The 12,670-nt window shown below is 37.3% G+C and overlaps 1 protein-coding gene across 3 annotated transcripts in view; it reads right to left on the bottom strand.

The window, feature by feature from the left end:
- Tango6 (transport and golgi organization 6 homolog) overlaps nt 1-12,670 on the bottom strand; it is a 175,273-nt gene that overhangs the window by 42,384 nt on the left and 120,219 nt on the right. The window lies entirely within an intron of this gene.

Here is a 12,670-nt window from a genome sequence, read left to right as displayed (position 1 = left end):
GAGAGGGGATGGTGTCTGGAACAGCAGAGATGGTCATGCACAGGGACTGGTTCCATTTTCAGCAATGCAAATAAAAAGTGTGGGGTGGGGCAGTCAAGACAGAAGTATATGCACTGTCATGGAAAGGTCTCTTCACCACATTAAGTGAAAGAAATCAATAGAACCAGCATATTCCATTTATGTATGAGGAATACACACAACTTCTCTTACTATTAACAAACCAAACTTACAGATTTAAATATCTATATTAAATATACAAATGCATAGGGAAAAAAAAAACCAGAAAGAATATACACTAAGAGGGCCTAAAGAATTTATCCAAGAGTAAAAAAGAGCTGGGATCAAATTTACACTATCTAATACCTAACTCCTATCATATATCCCATATTTTCAACTATAAGGAAAATCATATTCTACTTTGTTCATAGTACTTTCCATTTCTGATGCTAGGAAGGGGCTTGCTTATTCTGTGGTGTGAGATGTGGATCCAGAGTTAAGAGGTGTGTGTTTTTGTTTTGGACTGTTGCCAACAAGCAGTGTGACCTCAACCAATTCACTTTACCTCTCTGGACCAAGTGAAGATTAGTCATTGAGAAAGAAGATCTCTCTGGTCCCTTCAATTTTTAAGTGTGATCCAAGGGTGAGGAATCATTTAGTCATCAGGGGAATAAGATCTAGGAGACCCAGGAAAGAAGAAAAGGCACATATTCATGAGCCCTGGGGCAAGGGTTTGATGTGGTTAAAAGAAGGTTCCTTGTTGGGAAGGAAGGCACAGAAAAATGAAAAAACTTTGGAATTCCATAAAGAGGGGAAATTACAGGTTGAAAGGGATAGGACACATGAGAAACAAGTTAATGTTTAATAATATAGGGACTTAAAAATAAATGGCAAAAAAGGGACATACTAAATTTATTTTATTTTATTTTCCAGTACTGGGAATTGAACTCAGAGCAGCTTTACCACTGAGCTGCATTCCTAGTCCTTTTCTTTCTTCCTTTCTTTCCTTTCCTTTTCTTCCTCCCTTCCTTCATTCCTTTCTTTCTTGAGACGGAGTCTCACTTGCCTATGGCCTTGCCAAGTTGCTAAGGCTAGCTTCAAACTTGTGATTCTCTTTCCTCAGTTACTCAAGTTGCTGAAATTACAGTATGTGCCAACACATGAGCCTAAATTAATTTAGTATTATTATTTTTTTGGGGTGGTGCTATGGACAGAACCCAGGGCCTTGTGCATGCTAGGCAAGTTCTCTTCAACTGAGCTACATCACCAGCCTAATTTATCAATTTATCAAATATTTATTAAGTTGTACAATATGCCAGATAGTGTCCTACGCTCCAGGAAACCAGTTATAAGCAAGACAGACACATGTCTCTTAAAGCTAATTAAAAAGACAAAACCAAAAAGCAAACAAACAAACAAACAAAAAATCCAAAAATTGATGAAGCAAAAAAAAAAAAAGGAGGGAAATGTACCAAAATGGTGACACAGAGATACCTTTATTAGTAATGTTTGATCTGGTTTCTATTCTATTAATAACAGAGACAGTATTATCTTATTCACCCAGCTCCCAAAATGTAGTGTTCCTTTTTTGACTTCTTCTGGTACCTTTCAATCAGTCAGTTCGGTTACAATTATACACTCTTCATTTTTTTCCACAAAAGATTTGAGGCAACTCACAATAAGTAATATTGAAACCATGCATCATTAAAATAAATATTTTAAAAGCTCTATGATGGGTAAGAGGAGTACAGACACTGTAAGCAAAGGATGGTTATTGCAAATGAACATAAAACTTATTTAGTAATTCCTAGTAGCTAAGACCAAAAGGCAACAGAAAACAGGTCTCATTATCCAATAAAAGAAGGAACATCAATTCACTAGAAGAGAAAGAATTTAGGAAAAATACCAAGAGGTATCTCATTCATTCATCCAGCAAATCTTAGTTGGAGAAATGAATATTTTACCCATATTCTTGGTACTTGAGATAAGATAATAAACAAATGGAGCTCCTATCTTCATGAAGCCTACTTTTAGTAGAGGAAAAAGACAAGAAACCATGGCTGTGAAGTAAAATACGGAAGGGGGCGGTTACTGAGAGCTGGAGGTGAGGGCTCTGAGAAAAGTTCTCAGCACAGGAGACCTGAAGGAACAAGTCGCATGATGACCTGGGGGAAAGGAGAACAGTAGACAATAGACATTTATAATATTGTTGTTTCCTATATTGACTCATCATATAAGTAAAGAGCATACCCATTATACTAACAAAACTACAAACTAATGTTCCATTTATGTCAATCCTGGCCCTACCTGAGCTGCTGCTGCTTCTTTTTTTTTTTAATATTTACTTTTTACTCATAGGTAGATACATATCTTTATTTATTTATTTTTAATGTGCTGCTAATGATAGAACCCAGGGCCTCGCACATGCTAGGTGAGCACTCTACCTCTGAGCCACAATCCCAGTCCCCCTACATGAGCTTCTTTTTTTTCCTTTTCTTTTTTTTAATATTTATTTATTAGTTTTAGGTGGATACAATATTTTTTTTTTTTTTTAAAGAGAGAGAGGTAGAGAGAGGTAGGGAGAGAGAGAGAATTTTTAATATTTTTTTTTTAAAGAGTGAGAGAAAGGAGAGAGAGGGAGAGAGAATTTTTTTTTAATATTTATTTTTTAGTATTTGGCGGACACAACATCTTTATTTGTATGTGGTGCTGAGGATCGAACCTGAGCTGCACGCATGCCAGGCGAGCGCGCTACCGGTTGAGCCACATCCCCAGCCCCTGGATACAATATCTTTATTTTATTTTTACGTGGTGCTGAGAATCGAACCCGGTGCCTCATGCGTGCTAGGCGAGCACGCTACCACTTGAGCCAAATCCCCAGCCTCCATGAGCTTCTTTATTCCTTTCAAAATGGGCATCCATCCAACTGTACTACTAACCTGTACCCACACTGCACCTAAGAACCAGAAGGGCTAGCAAGAGGGTTGGCATCTCAACAGCTTACATTGTAGCTGCAGCCACTTGCTACCTTGTCTTCTAAGTACTGGACTGGAAGAGCTGAGTGCTCACTGCATTTACCTTGAATTTTTTAGCATCCTGCTATCCTGTTCTCTGCAGATTGGATCTCCCTTGGACTTCACATACATACACGAGATCTGTCACATCCTTGTTTAAACTTCTTGTTATTTAGAAAACTTATAGCTTTGCCCCCATTTTCTGGGGCTCTGCTAGCTTCTGACTAATCTTTCCTCTTTACTCTACTCTGCTGTGTGGCTGGTGTCTACAGACTGTATTTACCCTAGTCCCAAGGAAGGAGCTCCCCTGACCAGGCTTCTATGGAAAATAAAACAAATGCACTTGGTCAAAGAGAAGGGATCCCAGGGCTGCGATAAAACAGAGGTACTGAATTTAAAGATCCTACATTAAAAGTTCGTAATTTGGCTCTAGGAATCCCTATATGTCAAATTTTGTTGTGTCTATCTCACTGGCATTCTCCCGCTCTTCAAAGAGCCCTCTAACCTTTTACCACCCCTTCCTGTGTGATCCCAGCCATGATTTCTGTCGGTTTAAGCAAATCATGGCACACATGTCCCTTTGCCTTAACTGGTTTAGGGGTGGGCATGTGACCCAGTTCTGGACAATAAGATATAACAGAAAGTCTGCTGCAAGACTGAGAAAAGTCACACAAGGATACGTGAGTTAGGGTTGCCTTAGAGTTGTTATAACCAACTTGAAACCATAGGGGACTAGAGGATAATGTCTATAAATCGAGGTTGGCAGAGCAGTAAGATGAAAAGAATACAGGTCTCAAACGTCACTGAGCTGAACAATTACCTATCCTGGACTTTTTGTCATATGTAATAATTCATTCCTATTAAGCCAGTTGACTCGGGAATTTCTGTTATCTGCAGCCAAAAGCATTCTAACTGATGTTTCATGAAAACTGAAATGATCCTTAAAGTTGCAGAACCCTTCTATGTCAGTTCTGTGTCTACCAATAGAAAATACCAGAAAAGTTACCGAGTTGCTAGAACAAAGAATTTAAGACAGTACATTTTTTAAATGATTTAAAAGTTAATTTTATAACCAATGTAAAATAAAAGAAAAAAAATAAATCTAATACTTTCCTTTTTTCTAATTACAATTTTTATTGGAACAATAACTTGGTATACAACAGGACTCTTACCACATCAGCATATATACATATGACTTTCCCAAAGAGCTAAGTCATCTTTATACATCTGCTAACCTACTTAAAAAGAAAGAAAAAGAGGTGAGTAATTATTTACAGTACCAGCTTTCGTGAAGAGGTTTATGCTGAGCATATTTTGCAACTCTTGGGCAACCCGTTTAATTATGAATTAAAATGTGGGGCCCTGGGATACCCATTATTTCTTAGGTCCTGATTAATCAACAAAATTACCATGATCCCATCCAAGAGGGTTTTTTTCCCTCTCTCTCTCTCTCTTTTTTAAATCTTTTTCTTTATCCAGATAAGATGTTCCTGTTGCTTCAGTATAAACTTATTTGAACTGCCAGATTCCAAGATCCTTTTCAAGAGCTTTTGTCTGAAAGATGGCACACACTTGCCCTCAAACAAAGGTGAACACTCATTAGTATTCTGTTGTCTCCTTAAAAATATAAATATTATATGACTTAAAAAATTGTGTTGAGGGCTGGGGTTGTGGCTCAGCAGTAGAGCACTTGCCTAGCACGTGCGAGGCCCTGGGTTCAATCCTCAGCACCACATAAAAATAAATAAATAAAGGTATTGTGTCCAACTACAACTAAAAAAAATAAATATTTTTTAAAAAACTATATTGATTTACACATTCCCTACCTCCCTTTTTTCCACAGACAATATTTAGGCTAAGAGATATCCATGAAACTGAAGTTGGAGACACCATCATCTTTTTCTCAGGCATTACTAAACAGCCTAGGAAACAGTAAATCTAAGTCCACTTTTAGAAACCAGCCTAGAGTACATGCCTGTAATCCAGCGACTCAGGAGGCTGGGACAGCAAGTTCAAAGCCAGCCTCAGCAACTTAGTGAGGTCCTAAATGCTTAGTGAGACCCCATCTCAAAATATAAAAAGGGATAGGGATGTGGCTCAGTTGTAAAGTGCCCTTGGGTTCAATCTCTGGTACCAAAAAAAAAAAAAAAAAAAAGCAAGAAAACTGATTAGGTCCTAGTCACTGGGGTTTATTATAGTTTAGCTCCAATAGTTTTACTTTATAAAATGCTAATACAAACAACTGGCTGTTTGCATTTCCAGTTCTTCTCAAGAAGTCAGCAATAATCAACCTTACTGAGAATCGAACAGCTGCATGTACAGGAAAGCCGGGGGAGAATCTAAATTTGTTTGAACAAATTTGATTAAAAAAAAAAAAAAAAAGTTGCTTTGGAAGGTGAAAAATCAAGTACATAGTGAAAAGAGAGAGCTGAAAAAATTTTAATCTATCACAGTCTCAATTACAACATTGTGAAAAGATTCTTTTAACAAATTAGGATTCAAAAGATTTTTCATCAAGCTTTTCAATGGTATTTTGAAGTTTAGATTGATACGTTCATTTATGCATATCAGATCCTGTTTCTTCCATAAAGTGTCTGAGATGACTTGCAACAGAGATATATAGTGAAGGATCAATATCAAATATGAATTAACACTTTCACTTCAGGAAACCTGATGATTTCAAGGACCCAGCCACTCCCTTAGTTCACTGAAAGAGGTCATAAAAGTGATGAGAGCTGGGTGCAGTGTTACATGCTTGTGATCCTAGACACTCAGGAGGCTGAGGCAGGAGGATCACAATTTCGAGGCCATACTAGGGAAACTAGCAAGACCCTGTCTCAAAATAAAAAAAGGGCCGGGGATGTACTTAATGGGTTCAATCCCCAGTACTGGGGCAAAAAAAAAAAGTGATACTGAGAAAAACTGAGTGAGAAAGAAAATCCCACTTTGGCCATACTCTTACATAATTTTTATAAAATTCTGTTAATATCTTAGGGCAGAGGTGGTTTTCTCTTCTTCTTCTTCTTTTTTTTTTTTTTTGACATAAAAGTAAATAAATACAGAAAAAAACTTTTTTTTAAACAACTCTCTCCTATCTACTAACAGGAAATAACTAAGGGGATTTCCTATATTCCTAGCTACAGGGCAGCTGGGTAAATTGTTTTCCTAAGATTGAATGATCACTTCCAGTCAGTGCTGCTCTATAATCAGAAGTTTACATACATTCTACGTAATGTCTTAATCCAGTGTTTCTCAAACACAAACATAGGCACTGAAATTGTATAGTGCAACTTGATTATAATGATCCAGGGAATTCAGAATTATCATTAAAATGAAAATATAAAAATTTTAAAGTTATTTTAGAGAATTTGCAGATTCCCTAAAAGCTATTAGAATTTAATCTCCAAACTTCAGTTTGTAAAAACGTACTTCCATCTAGCCAATTCAATGAAAACATTTAATTTGAATTTACAATGGGCGAAGGACTCCATGGGCACCAGAGATTTAGAAACAAGAGATTTTGTCCTTACTTCTAGAAAACTAGAGGTACCATGAAAGTAATAGGAGCAGTAGGGCAGCTGGTTTATTTTGGAGGAAGACTCTACAAGGAGGAGGCGGCATCTAATAATTTGGTTTATGGGTGTGGTGCTTAGGGCCTTGTGTATACATACTAAACAAGGACTCTTCCACTGACCTACACACCCAACCCCATAAACAATTTTTTTTTCTTCTTCAGTAATGGGGATTAGACCCCCAGGAGTATTTTGCCACATCCCCAGCATTTTTTTTTTTTTTTGGTACCAGGGATTAAACCACCCAGGGGCACTTAACCACTGAGACAAATTCTATCCCTTTTTAAAAACTTTTATTTCAGACAGGGTCTCACCAAGTTGTGAGGGTGGAAGTGAGGGTAGAAATTTGTGATCCTCTTGCCTCAGACTCCTGAGCTGCTGGGACTATGGGCGTGTACCACCACAACTAGCTCATCCCCAGCCTTTTAAAAAAAACTTTATTTTAACCCAAGGGCTTGTACATGCCAGGCACTTACTCTACCACTGAGCTATACAAGTGCTTTCTATGTTATTGTATTTAAGGAAAAAAACAGTAAATTGTATGTATAGCATGACTCCAACTATCTAAAAATGTGCATTACTAAAGCAAACCAAAAAAAAAAAAAGAAAAAAGAAAAAATGTGTCAAAATGTTCATAAAATTTATTCTAGCATAATGAAATTACAGGTAACATTTTCATCTTTTTTTCTACTTTCTGAATTTTCCAGTTTTGCAAGTTAAGTTTTTGGTTTGGTCTTTTATTTTGTTTTCAATGTAGCATTCCTATCTTGAAGTCCCAGGAAACTCAAAGAAGTAGAAAAAAATAAAATTAGCTTTATTTACTTAAAAACAAAGAAAAACCATTTATTTTGAGACAGGTCTCACTAAATTACCTGGGTCAGCCTTCAACTAGTGATCCTCCTGCCTCAGCCTCCCAAGCCACTGGAAGTACGAGTGTGTGCCACCATGCCTGGCTCCATAAAAAACATCTTAAAGACTGGTTAAGAGTTTTCATGGGGGGTCTGGGGTTGTGGCTCAGCAGCAGAGCATGCCTAGCACGTGCGAGGCTCTGGGTTTGATCCTCAGCACCACATAAAAATAAATAAAATAAAGGTATTGTGTCCATCTACAACTAAAAAATTTTTTAAAAAATTTAAAAAGTTTTCATAGTGATGGACAATAAGAGTGCTTCAGGTAGATGCACTGTGCCAGCAGAGGCATGTGAGCAATGTGGTGGTAAGAGACAGTAAGACAGATGACATATTAAGAAAACAGCAGCTGTATCAGGTGATTGCAACAAAAGGCACCCTGAGAGGTGACCATGATCATAAATAGGCAGGATCAAATCACAGACTGGGCATGATGTTAAAAATCTGAACGATGAGGGGAACAGATAATGCCTTTTTTTTTTTTAAAAGCAAGGAAGGGGTTAATTAGAGAAATATTCTTGCTTGAGTTTGGTAAGTTAGAACTTATACATGTGTTCAGTGAGGGTGGAAATCTTTGTTCCTGATAAGAATAAAGTTTGTGTGGAGAACTCAATTATTAACCTCCAGCTGGACCATTTCTACTGCAAAGCCTTTAGTGTACCCTTATTCTTCAAAGTGCCAAGTCACTAATCTTCCAGCCAAATGGTATGATACTCTTCTAGAGATTGAACCTCTCTTCCAAATGAATGTTAACACAAATAATACTAGCACTGCTCTACTTAACAAGGATAGTAAATAGAATGATAAGATGCACAGAATGACTGAAAACTTTCTAGGTTCTTTGGTAAGACAGTCTTTTTCTACAATATTCACAGAGCAAGCAGGTCATCAATTCATAGATGTTGTACGATGAGGCCTGACCAACTCAGAAATGATGATACCTTTTCATTCTCATCACATGTTTGAAAGGAATTTACTTTACCTCATGCAACTAACATATCCTAAAAAATCTCTTCAGTTCTTGCTACTAAGTGCCAAAAGTTAATATTGAGACTAGCAATAAATAATCTGAAAATGAAATTAAGAAAAAAATTTCATTTAAACTTGCATCAAAAAGAATAAAATACTTCGGAAAAAGTTAAGAAAGGAAAGAAAAGTAGACTGGAAAGATATTTCATGGGGCTGGGGATGTGGCTCAAGTGGTAGCGCGCTCGCCTGGCATGCGTGCAGCCCGGGTTCGATCCTCAGCACCATGTACAAACAAAGATGTTGTGTCTGCCAAGTACTAAAAAAAATAAATGTTAAAAAATTCTCTCTCTCTCTCCCTCTCTCTTTAAAAAAAAAAAAAAGAAAGAAAGAAAGAAAGATATTTCATGCTCATGGAATGGAAGGTGTGATATTGTGATGATGACAATATCCTAAAGTTGTTTTACAGAGTCAATGCAATTCCTACTCAAAACTCTAGTCACCCTTTTTTTGGTTGTTTTTGCAGAAACTTGTATAAGAATGCAAAAGACTCAGGAAAGTCAAATAATCTTTTTGGGAGAAAAGAGGGCTCACATTTCCTGATTTAAAAACTTATTATTGTTAGATGCAGTGGTGCATGTCTGTAGTCCCAGCAACTGGGATGGCTGAGGCAAGAGGATGGCAAGTTCAAGGTCAGCCTTAGTAACTTAGTAAGGCCCTAAACAACTTAGTGAGTCTGTATTTCAAAATAAAATATAAAAAGGATTAGAGATGGGGGCTAGGGTTGTGACTCAGCAGAAAAGAGCTCGCTTAGCACATGTGAGGCCCTGGGTTCGATCCTCAGCACCACATAAAAATAAATAAATAAAGGTATTGTGTTCAACTAAAAAATAAATATTTTAAAAAAAAAAAAGGTTGGATATGTAGCTCAGTGGTAAAATACCCCTGGGTTCAATCCCCAGCACCAAAACAAAACAAAATGTCCAGCCTATTAAAAAAAAGCAGGGGTGGAGGGGTGGGGGGGGGTGGAGGTGGGGCTGGGGGTTCAATCTTTAGCATGGCAAAACTAAAAACATATCTCAGTGGTAGAACACTTGCCTAGCATGTGCAAGATCCTGAGTTTGGTTCCCTAAGACCATCAAAACAAAGGAAAGTGATAAACTCAGCCCATGGAATGGAAGAAAATATTTGCAAATGATTATCTGTAAGGGACTTGTTTCCTGAATCTATAAAGAACTCTTACAATACAATAAAAAGAAGATAACCCAAGTAAAAAATAAGCAAAGGGCTGAGTGTGTTGGTTCACACTTATAATACCGGAGATTCATGAGACTGAAGCCAAAGGATTGCCAGTTCGAGGCCAGACTAAGCAATTTAGCGAGTTTCAATCTCTGGAGAGATGGGGCTCAGTGGTGATGCGCCCCAAGGTTCAATCTGTAGTACCAAAAAAAAAAGTAAAGGATCTAAACAGACACTTCTCCAAAGAAGATATACAAATGGTCAGTAAGCACATGAAAATGTGCTCAATATCATTAATCATGAGGGAAACACAAATTAAACCACAGTGTGATATCGCTTCATAACCACTGAGAGCGCTATAATAAAAAATACTGACAATAACAAACACTAGCAATAAAAACTATATTCCTCATTCGTTCGTTGCTGCTGGGAATGTAAAATAGTGCAGCCACTTTGGAAAACATTTGGCAGCTCCTCAAAAAGTTAAACATAGAGCTACCATATTGCTTAGCAGTTCCACTCCTTGTTATATACTCAAAAGAACTAAAAACACATGACTTCATGAAAATTTTTACACAAATGTTCATAGCAGTTTTATTCATAATAGCCAAAAAGTGGAAAGAATTCAAATATCTGTCAAATGATAAATTGATTAAAAAATGTGATTTATCTATACAATGCTTTATTTACTCCCTAATAGGAATGAAATACTAATACATGCTACAACATAAATGAACTTTGAAAACATTATGCTAAGTGAAAGAAGCTGGTCAAAAAGAACCATGTGTTATGTGATTTTATGTATATGAAATGTCTACTATAGGTAAACCTTTAGAAAGTAGCTGGGTGTGGTGGCCTATGCCTGTAATCCTAGCAGTTTGAGAGACTGAGATAGGAGGATTGCAAATTCAAGGCCAGCCTCAGAAACTCAACAAGACCCTTTATCAAAATAAAAAGTAAAAAGGGAAAGGGATATAGCTCAGTGGGAAAGAGGGGGGGGGAGGTGGGGGAGGGAGGAAGGGGATTAGTGATTGCCTCAATGGTAATGGGTATGGTAATAAGGTGATGAAAATGAAAAAGACAACATTGAACACTATATATATATATATATATATATATATATATATAGTGTACACTATATAGATGGCTTATATGGCATATAAATTTTATCTTTCAATAAAGTTGTTTTTCTAAGGTATTAAAGTCAGAGTCGCTCAACTCCTGATCCACATCCCCAGTCCTTTTTAAAAATTTTTTATTCTGAGACAGGGTCTCACCAAGTTGTTTAGGGCCTTGCCAAGTTGCTGAGGCTGGCTTTGAACCTGCAATCCTCCTGCTTCAGCCTTCCAAGATGCTGGGATTTCAGGTGTGTATCAATGTGCCCAACACTGACAGATCTTTGCTTCCTTATTTATCAGTAAAGAATGGTGACAGTCTAATTTCAGTCTTTACTACTTTGGAGCTGGCAGTTTAATGGGAGACATTTTTTAAAACACTATAGTTTTTGGTGCTTCTATTAAAAAAATTAGTGTGATTTAAAAGTCTTTTAACAGAGTCAAGAAATTTATTAAAGATTTAGATTCCTGAAGGTTCTACACATAATGAGCCATCTGGTCCAATATCCCATCTGTAGGTATGACTGCATCAAACCACATTTGACAAATATTAAGCAAGGCAGAGTTAAGACCTCCTGCCAGAATCTAAAAACCTTTGTGCTCCAGCTTTTTTGTTAAGTCCAAACCAAATTTCTTCGGCTCTTTATTTCATTTCCTCTCCTGGGTCAGATGGAAGTAGAGTGGAGTCTTTTTCTGTAGATCTTTGAGTCTTAATCTTATCTTTCTAGGCTCTGGCATCTCAATTAAAGTTTTTAAAACCCCCCTGTAATCTAACTAGTTTAAGTATGCCCTTCCTTTCCTTAAAACTGTACTTTCTGTGTGATTTCAGATATTTTTGGTTAAAAAAGGGGTGTGGGGGGGGAAACGTGTGAAATGGTCAAAGGATACAACATGCATTTGACTTAACTAAATCAGTGACTAAAAAAGGGACCCAGGTCAGGCATGATGGCACACCCCTGTAATCCCAGTGCCTAGGGAGGCTGAGGCAGTAGGAGGATTGTTGAGTTCAAAGCCAGCTTCAGTGAGGCCCTAAGCAACTTAGAGAGACGCTGTCTCTAAATAAAATAAAAAAATGGCTGGGGATGTGCCTTAGTGGTTAAGTACTCCTGGTTAAATCCCCAATACAAAAAAAAAAAAAAGGCGGGGTGGGGGTGGGGGTGGGGATGGCGGGCAGGACCCAGATGAACTTCTTTTCTCACATTGGGATTCCCATTTATTTGGGAACTAAAGGATAGAACCCTAAGGATGACATCTTGGAGAGCCACCTATCCTCGTAGAAATATTCTTACTGATTCAGTCCATGAGGAAACAGCAGATAAAAAATTATTCTAAATCTCTTCCATGTCCTTTTTGTTCTTACTATAATTACTCATTTTTCCTACATTTCAGGGCTTAGAACTCTCCTTGATTACTCAAAGATATATGGCAGGAGAACGGCCAGTTCCTTGTAATGTTTCATGAAGGCAACTTATTGCCATGTGTGGGCTGGATTCAACAGAGATTACAATTTCTGTCAAGGTCAGAAGGAAATTAGATTGACATGACAGATCCTGACAGGCAGGATTTCCTTTCCAAAAGCCATTTAGAGAATTAAATAATTCAAATGCAATTAATTTTTAATGAAATTCATCATTAAAAAAATTCATAGGTAAATTCTGATCTACTAACAACAATTACTTTTCAGCCTTGAATTTCCCCTGCAGCTCTGGGGAAATCATCTCTTTTCTGACTTTGGTTTCCCCCCTTCTCCACATAGGTATTTATGAACAGGTGGAAAATGTTAGTTAATATAAAATATGTAGCTACACTGCAGCCCAGATATACATATAATGTTGTGGAATTAAACCAATGATGTGTGC

The sequence above is a fragment of the Callospermophilus lateralis genome, chromosome 18 (assembly GCF_048772815.1).
Source record: "Callospermophilus lateralis isolate mCalLat2 chromosome 18, mCalLat2.hap1, whole genome shotgun sequence".
Taxonomy (NCBI): Eukaryota; Metazoa; Chordata; class Mammalia; order Rodentia; family Sciuridae; genus Callospermophilus; species Callospermophilus lateralis.
Note: the sequence above shows the minus strand (reverse complement) of the source record. Positions and strands in the feature narration are given on the sequence as shown.